We start from the raw sequence: 13375 nt of genomic DNA on the forward strand, positions 1-13375 counted from the left end.
AAAAAGGTAAAAGTGGCACATAAATGGCAAATCTGTCAGCACGGATAGGTTGCAATTTATTACCTGCACTTCAGGCAGGTGGGCTTTAATTTGAACACTATCATGTCTGCCTGCTCCGAACCTCTCATCTAAATCACAGCCTTTTACGATTAGTAATCAGTTGTGATTTTGTTTAACATCGTTCAGCCCTAAGGGATACATTCATTTTGAAAATACAGACGTTCCCCAACTTACGATACTTCGTGTTACAAACAATGGCACATACGAACGTTTTTGTGGGTACTGTATTTAAAAAAATATTTGGACAGAGATGCTGGAAATTATATTTTGTATTGCATGCCTTTTTTCTGGCCGAGCTCGCTTGCGCATGGCTGGGTACTGTGCCTCACGCGCACCTAAATAGTTTGTCAAATCTCTATTTGTTGAATGGAGGTTGTCAAATCTCCCAGGGAAGTGACGCGCAGATGTCTCGCAGAGCTTGATCGTGGCGTGGAGTCGAGCAAGTCGTGCTGTGAAACTCCGTCCGATGCTGAGCAGGTCTCTGGGAGTGGCGTGTGTCTGCGTCTGAGATATTCTCTGCTGCTTTCCCGCAACGGCTGCTCTTTTATACTGTCCAAGCGTGGGAAAAGTGTCAGGCTGAGATTCCCATGAAAGCCGTGGTGCCGCCACATACGCACGCAGACAGACACATTGGAGGTTTCAAGGGCTGAATGTTTACGCGACGGACACCAAATCTTTTCAATCAGCGCCCAGCTATGCTTCAATTGTTGCCAACGAGTTCAGGCCCCGATCCGCCGAGCTCCCTTACAATTGGCTGCGGAGAGTAAGTGGGCGGGGAGTAAATACCTCTTCCCAGTAGACGCTCTGAGGAAGAGACGATACATCACAAAAAGTAATGACTGCTAGCACGTAATTCAGTAATTACGAGCCAGCAGCTTAAGTCATGGCTTATTGAAGACCCAAGGCTATATGTCGTCGAACTACAGTAAGTGTGAATTTATTTTACGACTGTTAGAACGTCTGTGTTGTATACTTCCCTGTTCAGTTTTTGACTTAAACATACATTGCATACAAAATATAGCACGGAAGCAACTTACGAACAAATTCGCCATACGAACGACCACTCAGAATGTATCTTGTTCGTAAGGTGCAAAGACGCTCCTGTGCATGTTTTGGCGGAGTGATCTTCAGATCTGGCGGAATGATCTTCGGATCTTTGGCGGAAGCACACGACCTAACAGCGCTCCAGCCGGCGCACCTTTCCACACCCCCTCTCTCTGAATTCACACGGCGATCACCCCCGAGGAGCTTTTTGCAGATAATTTTACTATGAGGAAAATAATGCAAGATGATCCCCTAATAATCTCCGTCAAGGAGAAGAAGGAGATCATTGAGAAACATGAACGAGGTTTGCATTTGTGGCGTCACATGTGCACACCGCGGCTGTCATGTGAATCTCAGCCTGACACATCTCTCACGCTGTGTCACTTCCCTGAGAGTAACTTTCTACGACCATTCTACAAATAAAGAGCCCGGTACCGTCCACCATTGCTACCTACCATCCTTTGCCTAAAAGCTTTACACAGAGGCGTTATTTAGTCGATGCTTTCACGTAAGTAATGACACCGAAATTGTCACGTGCGAGTTGAGAGCTGGGGCAGGGCCGCCACTCCCGACCTCCGCCAGCCGAAGAAGACACTTTAATTTCATTTTATTTCAACGAGCCGCTGTCAGCTCACCAGTGACATGATTACAACGCCTGGCACCTCGCTTTGTCTTGTGCTGGCAGGTCCAAGAGTTTGCTTTGCCCGAGGTGATTGTTAGCCGCGATTGTTAAAAAATAAAGTCTCTCCTGATGCTTAAATTCAAATAAAGTCTCCTCTGCTACTTAAATCCAAATAAAGTCTCTTCTGAGGTAAAACTGAAGACGGAGTTCTTTACAAGAGTCTCTAGGCCTCACCCCTCTTGACGTCCTCGTCATGTAGCCTAGCCACCTTAGCTAGGTTCAAATCCAGTGTCCAGTCGTGGGGTCCCGAATGGCAATGAGTTCCACGCAGCAATCAACTTCTCCACAGAGCACAGCAATCGAGCTTGTCTTTCCCCAAGCTGCACACTCAGAGGCTCTCTGCCTTAAGAGCCCTGCTTTCCAATCAAGCCCTGATCAGCTGCAGGTGTGTGGGTTTAATTGCTGCCTTCCACCAGGTGGGGCCAAGACTCTCTCTGGGTGGAGCCATCTTAGGGGGATGTATTTGCCCTCCAGGACACAGCCTCTCGTGACATCAATATATATATATATATATATATATATATATATATATATATATATATATATATATATATATATATATATATATATATATGCGGCTGGATAGCTCAGTTGATAAGGCACTTGTGGCAGGGAAAATGAGCACAATGACATCATCCAGTGTGGGTCCTTGGGCAAGACCCTTCACGCTAATGCCTACCTCATAAAAAATGATGAGAGACAATAAATGGAATGACATGCCGGTTCAGACGTCGCCCGGCCAAACAAGGTCTGCGTCATGTGCTGGGGAACCAGAGCACCCTGATGAAAAATGGGCTACTGCAACAAAGCGGAGATGGAGGAGTTGCAATAACATGGCTCTGCTGGAATGCTACTACTCAAGCAACCCTAGTCAGAGGGGTTACATGCGGAGAATGGGGGCTGAATGGTTACTTCGAAACCCACAGTCACGGTTGACCACGAAACAACTAGTAGCTCAGTGTTCCAATATCCACAAACGGCAATTGCTATCACAACTATCAAAACAAGATTGATGAGGTACAACACAAATTCCGAGGTGAAGGGCCCCAGGCTACCACATCAGAGGAAGAGGTTCAACCAGAGATTGGGAGGCAAGCCCCAATGAATGATGAGATTGGGAAGCCAGCCCCAATGAATGAAATGCTGAGCGAGGCAGCAACTGACCTGAGAGATAAGATCATGGCAAGAATGAAAACTGGGCAACGAAGACACCAATTACAACGGCTATGTGAAGTACCACCTGAAAGTCTCATGGAAACTGTGAATGCAATGAGCTGATATACACCTCACCATCAGTGATCCTAGAGATGCTCGGCTACAAGAGCAACCATGAGAGCCACGAGACTCATTACCCACCATGGAAAAGACGGTTGGAGGCCAAGATCAAGGCGGCTCGGAAAGATGTGAGTCAATTGACGGAGACCCAGAGAGGTGTGAATAAAAGGCCAATACCCAAGAGGTACATGCATATAACCATACCTGAAGCACTTGAAACTGCCAAACAAAGGCTCCAGGCCTTGTCCAGTCGCCTATAGAGGTACACGAAAGAGAATGAGGCCAGAATAATAAACAGGCTGTTCGCAACACAACCTGCGAAAGTGTACGCTCAGTGGCAGGGTTCTAACAGCAGAGCAGACCCTCCAAGGCTGGAAACTGAAAGATACTGGAAAGGCATATGGGAGAAGGAGGTCGCACATAACAGCAGTGCACAATGACTGGTGATTCTGAAAGGATAATCTCCCTGAACAGAACCCAGTTATCATCACAGCGGCAGATATACAAGGAAGAGTCTCAGGTATGAAAAACTGGACGGCACCAGGCCCGGACATGGTCCACACCTACTGGCTAAAGAAACTCACAGCTCTCCACGAGCGCCTAGCAGCACAAATGAACCAGTTGCTGATGGATGGGACTCACCCAGGATGGCTAACCGAAGGGCGAACAATCCTGATCATGAAGGATTCCTCAAAGGGTGCAGTTCCTTCCAACTATCGGCCAATAACCTGTCTCTCCACAACATGGAAGCTCATGTCAGGCATCATTGCGGCTAAGATAAGTGGACACATGGATCAATACATGAGCAAAGCACAGAAAGGCATTAGTAGAGATACTAGAGGTGGCAAACATCAGCTGCTGGTTGACAGAACAGTCGCTCAAGACTGCAGGTCCCGACATACCAACCTGTGCACAGCCTGGATTGATTACAAGAAAGCATATGACTCGATGCCACACACATGGATCACTGAATGCTTGGAGTTGTATAAGGTCAACAGGACCCTGAGAGCCTTTGTTGCAAACTCGATGAGGATGTGGAAAACCACACTTGAAGCCAATGGCAAGCCACTAACGCAAGTGCCCATCAAATGTGGCATATACCAAGGTGATGCACTCTCCCGACTGCTGTTCTGCATAGGATTGAACCCCCTCAGCCAGATAATCGCCAAGACAGGCTATGGATACCGCCTCAGAAATGGAGCTACAATCAGTCACCTCCTCTACATGGATGACATAAAGCTGTATGCTAAGAGCGAAAAGGACATAGACTCCCTGATCCACACAACCAGGATCTACAGCAGTGACATCGGAATGTCATTCGGGCTGGAGAAATGTAGTCGGATGGTGACTAAGAGGGGCAAGGTAGTCCACACTGAGGGGGTCTCACTCCCTGAAGGAACAATAGCAGACATTGAAAACAGCTACAAGTACCTCGGTATACCACAGGCCAATGGCAACCTCGAACTAGCAACAAGGAAAGCGGCGACGACCAAATACCTCCAGCGAGTGAGGCAAGTCCTCAGAAGCCAGCTCAATGGCAAGAACAAGACCCGAGCAATAAACAGCTATGCCCTGCCAGTGATCAGATACCCTGCAGGAATAATAAGGTGGCCAAAGGAAGAGATTCAGACCACGGATGTTAAGACCCGAAAACTCCTCACCATGCATGGAGGGTTCCATCCCAAGTCCAGCACCGTGAGACTGTACACAAGCCGTAAGGAAGGAGGCCGGGGACTAGTGAGTGTGAGAGCCACTGTCCAGGATGAAACAATGTACCCGGAAAGTGCCAAAAGCAAGTATTGTGCAACCTACGTAGGTCAATGGCATCTTACAGAAGAACCTGCGCCTCCAGGCCGTATAAGTTAATGGTGGAGTCACAAAACTTCCGGAATATTCTAGGGCACGGGTCACCAACAACCTTGAAGTTTTGTAACGTGGCTTGTTTCAGATGTCTCTGTCCTCCAACACCACTGATTCAAATGATTAGCTCATCAGCAAGCTCTTCAGAAGCCCGATAGAGGATCCTGATCATTTGTATCAGGTGTATTGGAGGAAGGAAATATAAAACAAAAAGGTAAAAGTGGCACATAAATGGCAAATCTGTCAGCACGGATAGGTTGCAATTTATTACCTGCACTTCAGGCAGGTGGGCTTTAATTTGAACACTATCATGTCTGCCTGCTCCGAACCTCTCATCTAAATCACAGCCTTTTACGATTAGTAATCAGTTGTGATTTTGTTTAACATCGTTCAGCCCTAAGGGATACATTCATTTTGAAAATACAGACGTTCCCCAACTTACGATACTTCGTGTTACAAACAATGGCACATACGAACGTTTTTGTGGGTACTGTATTTAAAAAAATATTTGGACAGAGATGCTGGAAATTATATTTTGTATTGCATGCCTTTTTTCTGGCCGAGCTCGCTTGCGCATGGCTGGGTACTGTGCCTCACGCGCACCTAAATAGTTTGTCAAATCTCTATTTGTTGAATGGAGGTTGTCAAATCTCCCAGGGAAGTGACGCGCAGATGTCTCGCAGAGCTTGATCGTGGCGTGGAGTCGAGCAAGTCGTGCTGTGAAACTCCGTCCGATGCTGAGCAGGTCTCTGGGAGTGGCGTGTGTCTGCGTCTGAGATATTCTCTGCTGCTTTCCCGCAACGGCTGCTCTTTTATACTGTCCAAGCGTGGGAAAAGTGTCAGGCTGAGATTCCCATGAAAGCCGTGGTGCCGCCACATACGCACGCAGACAGACACATTGGAGGTTTCAAGGGCTGAATGTTTACGCGACGGACACCAAATCTTTTCAATCAGCGCCCAGCTATGCTTCAATTGTTGCCAACGAGTTCAGGCCCCGATCCGCCGAGCTCCCTTACAATTGGCTGCGGAGAGTAAGTGGGCGGGGAGTAAATACCTCTTCCCAGTAGACGCTCTGAGGAAGAGACGATACATCACAAAAAGTAATGACTGCTAGCACGTAATTCAGTAATTACGAGCCAGCAGCTTAAGTCATGGCTTATTGAAGACCCAAGGCTATATGTCGTCGAACTACAGTAAGTGTGAATTTATTTTACGACTGTTAGAACGTCTGTGTTGTATACTTCCCTGTTCAGTTTTTGACTTAAACATACATTGCATACAAAATATAGCACGGAAGCAACTTACGAACAAATTCGCCATACGAACGACCACTCAGAATGTATCTTGTTCGTAAGGTGCAAAGACGCTCCTGTGCATGTTTTGGCGGAGTGATCTTCAGATCTGGCGGAATGATCTTCGGATCTTTGGCGGAAGCACACGACCTAACAGCGCTCCAGCCGGCGCACCTTTCCACACCCCCTCTCTCTGAATTCACACGGCGATCACCCCCGAGGAGCTTTTTGCAGATAATTTTACTATGAGGAAAATAATGCAAGATGATCCCCTAATAATCTCCGTCAAGGAGAAGAAGGAGATCATTGAGAAACATGAACGAGGTTTGCATTTGTGGCGTCACATGTGCACACCGCGGCTGTCATGTGAATCTCAGCCTGACACATCTCTCACGCTGTGTCACTTCCCTGAGAGTAACTTTCTACGACCATTCTACAAATAAAGAGCCCGGTACCGTCCACCATTGCTACCTACCATCCTTTGCCTAAAAGCTTTACACAGAGGCGTTATTTAGTCGATGCTTTCACGTAAGTAATGACACCGAAATTGTCACGTGCGAGTTGAGAGCTGGGGCAGGGCCGCCACTCCCGACCTCCGCCAGCCGAAGAAGACACTTTAATTTCATTTTATTTCAACGAGCCGCTGTCAGCTCACCAGTGACATGATTACAACGCCTGGCACCTCGCTTTGTCTTGTGCTGGCAGGTCCAAGAGTTTGCTTTGCCCGAGGTGATTGTTAGCCGCGATTGTTAACCACCTGAAAGTCTCATGGAAACTGTGAATGCAATGAGCTGATATACACCTCAGCATCAGTGATCCTAGAGATGCTCGGCTACAAGAGCAACCATGAGAGCCACGAGACTCATTACCCACCATGGAAAAGACGGTTGGAGGCCAAGATCAAGGCGGCTCGGAAACATGTGAGTCAATTGACGGAGACCCAGAGAGGTGTGAATAAAAGGCCAATACCCAAGAGGTACATGCAGATAACCATACCTGAAGCACTTGAAACTGCCAAACAAAGGCTCCAGGCCTTGTCCAGTCGCCTAAAGAGGTACACGGAAGAGAATGAGGCCAGAAGAATAAACAGGCTGTTCGCAACACAACCTGCGAAAGTGTACGCTCAGTGGCAGGGTTCTAACAGCAGAGCAGACCCTCCAAGGCTGGAAACTGAAAGATACTGGAAAGGCATATGGGAGAAGGAGGTCGCACATAACAGCAGTGCACAATGACTGGTGATTCTGAAAGGATAATCTCCCTGAACAGAACCCAGTTATCATCACAGCGGCAGATATACAAGAAAGAGTCTCAGGTATGAAAAACTGGACGGCACCAGGCCCGGACATGGTCCACACCTACTGGCTAAAGAAACTCACAGCTCTCCACGAGCGCCTAGCAGCACAAATGAACCAGTTGCTGATGGATGGGACTCACCCAGGATGGCTAACCGAAGGGCGAACAATCCTGATCATGAAGGATTCCTCAAAGGGTGCAGTTCCTTCCAACTATCGGCCAATAACCTGTCTCTCCACAACATGGAAGCTCATGTCAGGCATCATTGCGGCTAAGATAAGTGGACACATGGATCAATACATGAACAAAGCACAGAAAGGCATTAGTAGAGATACTAGAGGTGCCAAACATCAGCTGATGGTTGACAGAACAGTCGCTCAAGACTGCAGGTACCGACATACCAACCTGTGCACAGCCTGGATTGATTACAAGAAAGCATATGACTCGATGCCACACACATGGATCACTGAATGCTTGGAGTTGTATGAGGTCAACAGGACCCTGAGAGCCTTCGTTGCAAACTCGATGAGGATGTGGAAAACCACACTTGAAGCCAATGGCAAGCCACTAACGCATGTGTCCATCAAATGTGGCATATACCAAGGTGATGCACTCTCCCCACTGCTGTTCTGCATAGGACTGAACCCCCTCAGCCAGATAATCGCCAAGACAGGTTATGGATACCGCCTCAGAAATGGAGCTACGATCAGTCACCTCCTCTACATGGATGACATAAAGCTGTATGCTAAGAGCGAAAGGGACATAGACTCCCTGATCCACACAACCAGGATCTACAGCAGTGATATCGGAATGTCATTCGGACTGGAGAAATGTAGTCGGATGGTGACTAAGAGGGGCAAGGTAGTTCACACTGAAGGGGTCTCACTCCCTGAAGGAACAATAGCAGACATTGAAAACAGCTACAAGTACCTCGGTATACCACAGGCCAATGGCAACATCGAACTAGCAACAAGGACGGCGACGACCAAATACCTCCAGCGAGTGAGGCAAGTCCTCAGAAGCCAGCTCAATGGCAAGAACAAGACCCGGGCAATAAACAGCTATGCCCTGCCAGTGATCAGATACCCTGCAGGAATAATAAGGTGGCCAAAGGAAGAGATTCAGACCACGGATGTTAAGACCCGAAAACTCCTCACCATGCATGGAGGGTTCCATCCCAAGTCCAGAACCCTGAGACTGTACACAAGCCGTAAGGAAGGAGGCCGGGGACTAGTGAGTGTGAGAGCCACTGTCCAGGATGAAACATCCAAGCTCCATGAATACATCAAAGAGAAGGCTCCAACGGATGATGTACTCAGAGAATGTCTCAGACAATGGGGAACAGAGGATAAAGTGATGGAAGAGGGACAATCATGGGAGGAAAAGCCCCTACACGGGATGTACCACCGAACCATAGCAGAAGTGGTTGATCTCAAGAAGTCCTATCAGTGGCTAGAGAGGGCTGGCCTAAAGGACAGCACAGAGGCACTCATCCTGGCTGCCCAAGAGCAGGCCCTGAACACCACAGCCACAGAGGCAGGGATATACCACACCAGACAAGACCCAACGTGTAGGTTGTGCAAAGAGGCACCTGAGACAATCCAACACATAACTGCAGGGTGTAAGATGCTGGCAGGGAAAGCCTACATGGAGCGCCATAACCAGGTGGCTGGCATAGTCTACCGAAACATCTGTGCGGAGTATGGACTGGAAACCCCAAGGTCAAAATGGGAAACACCTCCCAAGGTGGTGGAGAATGACCGAGCGAAGATCCTGTGGGACTTCCAGATACAGACCGACAACATGGTAATGGCCAACCAACCAGATATCGTGGTCATAGATAAAGGGGAAAGGAAAGCCGTTGTCGTGGATGTAGCGGTCCCGAGTGATGGAAACATCAGAAAGAAGGAACATGAGAAAATTGAGACAAACCAAGGGGTCAGAGAGGAGCTGGAGAGAGCCTGGAAGGTAAAGGTGACAGTCGTGCCTGTGGTGGTCGGAGCACTCGGGGCAGTGACCCCCAAACTCCACGAGTGGTTGCAACAGATCCCGGGAACAACATCGGATATCTCGGTCCAGAAAAACGCAGTGCTGGGAACAGCACGGATACTGCGCAGAACCCTCAAGCTTCCTGGCCTCTGGTAGAGGACCCGAGCTGAAAATGGGGGACAGACACCACCCATGGTGGGTGAGACGAGGATATATATATATATATATATATATATATATATATATATATATATATATATATATATATATATATATACAGTGGTACCTCAGTTCTCGAACGCCTCACAGTTCGAACAAATCGGAGTTCGAACAAAATATTCGAGATATTCTTGCTTGAACACCAATCGATGTTCGAACACCAATACAACGTGTGAGTGCGTACGCGAGGGTGGGGTGCTGAGCGGCGTACGGGTGTAGCGCTCTCTCTGTGACCAACTGTTGTCGCTTGCGGACGTGCTGCGTTTTGCTCTAGCGTTTAATGTAGGTAAACGAAGAGTTTTAGCCCCTAATCATCCCTCCAAAGAAAGTAAGTGCTGCTAAAAGTAGTGCGTACAACTATTGCATTTAAGAAAGAAATAATCGCAAAATATGAAGGAGGTGTGCGAGTGTCTGATCTGGCTTGGGAATACAGCAGGGCGAAATCTACGATCAGTACGATATTAAAGAATAAGGAGGCTGTGAAATCTAGTGATGTGGCTGTGGGAGTGAGAGCAAGTGTCATTGGATAGATATTTTAAGAGAAAAGAACATCCTGTAGCTAAGTCATCCGTAGCTGTCACGTTCCGAGCGAGAGTGACGGCAGCTGACTCGTCGGAACGTAGTGGAATGTTTGGCATCCCAAAGCAAGCGGCAGAGACGTACTACCCAAGCAGGGTGTTTATTCACAAATCAAAGAAAACACAGCGAGTAAGAAGGCAGGGGGTGATCCGACCCGCTTACTACGCCAAAAAGCAAATGGCACATGAGGGTGCAAAATTACGCAATCCCGGAAGATGACATAAATTTACGGGACGCAGAGAAAATACCTCGGACCGGATACACTCGCGTATCGAAGGAAGAGTCCAGGTACGGTGGCGAGTTTAGTCAATCGTCCGGCATTGGCGAGGTAATCGTGAACCGTATAAATGCCCCGTGTCCGTGATTAGAGAATTGACAGCAGGTGGAGAACGGGCGGGAGAGGCAAGTGACAGGAGCAAAGAGATGGTTTCGGCGTTCGAACAAATCGCTCTTCGAACAGGGTATCACTGTATATATATATATATATATATATATATATATCAAGAGAGATAGAGATAGAGATCAAGAGAGAGAGATAGAGATATAGAGATAGAGATCGAGAGATAGTGCTAGAGATCGAGAGATAGAGCTAGAGATCGAGAGATAGAGTGAGAGAGGTAGAGATAGATAGAGATAGAGGTAGAGAGATAGAGAGGGTAAAGATAGAGAGGGTAGAGGTAGAGGTAGAGGTAGAGAGATAGAGATATATATATATATATATATATATATATATATATATATATATATACGGTAAAGTCTCGTTATATCGATATCGGTTATATCGATAGTACCGCTTATTACGATACTATTTTCATTTCCCTTGCACATTTCTAGTCTTTTTATGTATAATTAGTACCGTTTAGTACGATACCCGGTTATTACGATAATCCGGTTATTACGGTGCTCCTTTTCATCCCCCGCCGGCCATTTTTGTTGTTTATATCGATATATCCGTCGCGCCATTGGTCAACTTGGTCACGTGTCTTGTTACGTGAGCCGCCATCGGTCGCGCTATTGGTCGACTTGGTCACATGAGCCGCCATCCATGCCACTCAAAGAATTCAGGAATATTTATTGGACTTCGTGCATCGACAAGTTGCGAGAGGGTCACCTGAGAGATTTTTTTTTCAGGGGGGTCCATTTTCCAAAGTGTGATTTAATCCCTAACATTTTGCGAAAAGGCCTTATGATTGCATGCATCGGTCGCGCTATTGGTCGACTTGGCCGTGTGACTTTGTCACGTGACACGCCATCGGTCGCGCCATTGGTCAACTTGGTCACGTGTCTTGGTTACGTGTCACGCCATCAGTCGCGCCATTGGTCGACTTGGTCAGGTGACTTGGTTACGTGCCCAGCACCCGTGTAGCAGAGCCATTTTCATTTTCAGACGCTAGCTCGTGTGTAGAGAGATCGAGAGGTAGTGTAGAGTTGTAGGTAGAGATGGTAGGTAGAGATAGATTGATAGATAGATAGATAGATAGATAGATAGATAGATGTAAGCGTTGCAGTTTCCCTGTTGTGTTATGTACATGCCCACTGTACTGTATATGAATGCAATCGTTTTTTGCAACAATGTTTCTTGTTTTGTCTGCTGAAGCGCGATGATTTTGAAAATTATTAACATTCCATACTGTGTATTAAAGGACAGCCGATGTCACTTTTTATTCAAATGCAAATAAAAATGACTTCACGCCAAGACGTCTTGCATTGCTTGTGAATCCAAACAATGGCTTCAGATTCGGATAATATGCTTTCTTGTTACACATCCAGTTATGAATATGTTTCAAATACACTGTAGTTCTGAAGATTAAAGCATACATGTTTACAATCATTAAAGAATTATATGTGCCATTTTGAGGCAACATTGGGGGAACATCTCCCAAAAAAAAAGGGAGCTAATGGCCAGCTCTGTTTCTTATATGGCGCTTGGCTGCCCTCTTTTGGCGGCTTTTGTTTAATGCAGTTCGGCGCAGGATCGGATATATCGATAGTCCCGGTTATATCGATATTTTTTCGGACTCCCTTGAATATCGATATAACGAGACTTTACTGTAGATAGATAGATAGATAGATAGATAGATAGATAGATAGATAGATATATCTCATCTCATCTCATTTTCGGTACCGCTTATTCCTCATTAGGGTCGCGGGGGTTTTGCTGGAGCCTATCTCAGCTGTCTTCGGGCACGAGGCGGGGGACACCCTGAATTGGTTGCCAGCCAATCACAGGGCACACAAAGACATACAACAGTCTCTCTCACACTCACACAATTTGGAGTGGACAATTTGGAGTGTTCAATCTGCCTGCCATGCATGTTTTTGGAGTGTGGGAGGAAACCGGAGGACCCGGAGAAAACCCACGCGGGTTCCCAAGAGGTCCTTCCAGATGACTGGCAAACTACAGCGAACATAATCAGAGACACAGTTCGGAAAATACTTGGTGTATCGAGTGGAAGAATGGTCGATAAGGAGACTTGGTGGTGGAATGGGGAGGTGCAGGAGTGTATACAGAGAAAGAGGTTGGCAAAGAAGAAGTGGGACAGTGAGAGGACGGACGAGAGTAGACAGCAGTACAAGGAGATGCAGCGCACGGTTAAAGTAAAGGTGGCAAAGGCCAAACAAGAGGCCTATGATGACTTGTATGCTAGGCTGGACAGCAAGGAAGGTGAGACTGATCTTTACAGGCTGGCCAGACAGAGAGACACAGATGGTAAGGAACTGCAACAGATTCGGGTGATTAAGGATAGAGATGGCAATGTATTAACGGGTGCCCGTAGTGTGATGGCAAGATGGAAAGAGTACTTTGAAGAATTGATGAATGAGGAAAATGAGAAAGAACAAAGAGTAAAAGACGTGACTGTTGTAGACCAAGACATAGCAAGCATTAGCAAGGATGTAGTCAGGAGGGCGCTGAAGAGGATGAAGGGGGGAAAGGCACTCGGGCCTGATGATTTACCAATCGAGGTATGGAAGTGTCTTGGAGAGGTGGCGGTGGTGTTACTGACTGGGTTATTCAACAAGATCTTAGATGGTGAACAGATGCCTGAAGAATGGAGACAAAGTGTACTCGTGCCGATTTTTA

Source organism: Hippocampus bargibanti, linkage group LG11 (assembly GCF_051943395.1).
Source record: "Hippocampus bargibanti isolate YZ-2025 linkage group LG11, ASM5194339v1, whole genome shotgun sequence".
In the NCBI taxonomy this organism is placed as follows: Eukaryota; Metazoa; Chordata; class Actinopteri; order Syngnathiformes; family Syngnathidae; genus Hippocampus; species Hippocampus bargibanti.